Here is a 1081-nt window from a genome sequence, read left to right on the forward strand (position 1 = left end):
AGGCAGCGTTACCAAGAGAAAAATATAATAAGTCTACTATTAGAATAACTCTTGAAATCCCCTTTGGGAAAATCCAGGAGTCACAAGTTGTAATTAATACTTTGAACAGGTAAAGCCACCAATAGACGAGGTAAGGTGTGGGATTATCTAGACAGTAGAAAATAGAACAAGTGAAAACACGAGGTACGAGGTGCGGACACGATTCACTCCTACTATATTTTACTGTATAGATAATCCTGGAAAGTACACCACACAGACAATGTACCTAGTTATTCATGAGAAATATTAGGTCACACCAGGTTATTGTCAGGGTAAGTCAAACTGATATAATAATAGTTAGAATGAATGGGGTATAAATAGACCAGTAGAAAATAATAAATTATAAAATCACATCAAAACACCGAAACTTTGTCAACAACCTGTTTTAACTCCTTTCTTCTTTCTTTATATCAAAATACAACATTTTATATTATCACTTATATCACTTTCTAGCTAGCTTTCTTTATAACAAAATACAACATTTTATATTATAACTTATATCACTTTCTAGCTAGCTTTCTTTATAACAAAATACAACATTTTATATTATCACTTACTAGCTAGCTTTCTTTATATCAAAATACAACATTTTATATTATCACTTTCTAGCTAGCTATCTTTATATCAAAATACAACATTTTATATTATAACTTTCTAGCTAGCTTTCTTTATATCAAAATACAACATTTTATATTATCACTTTCTAGCTAGCTTTCTTTATAACAAAATACAGCAGTTTATATTATCACTTTCTAGCTAGCTTGCTTTATATCAAAATACAACATTTTATATTATCACTTTCTAGCTAGCTTTCTTTATATCAAAATACAACAGTTTATATTATCACTTTCTAGCTAGCTATCTTTATAACAAAATACAACATTTTATATTATAACTTTCTAGCTAGCTTTCTTTATATCAAAATACAACATTTTATATTATAACTTATATCACTTTCTAGCTAGCTTTCTTTATATCAAAATACAACATTTTATATTATAACTTATATCACTTTCTAGCTAGCTATCTTTATATCAAAATA

This window comes from Lottia gigantea (genome assembly GCF_000327385.1).
Source record: "Lottia gigantea unplaced genomic scaffold LOTGIsca_210, whole genome shotgun sequence".
Classification (NCBI taxonomy): Eukaryota; Metazoa; Mollusca; class Gastropoda; family Lottiidae; genus Lottia; species Lottia gigantea.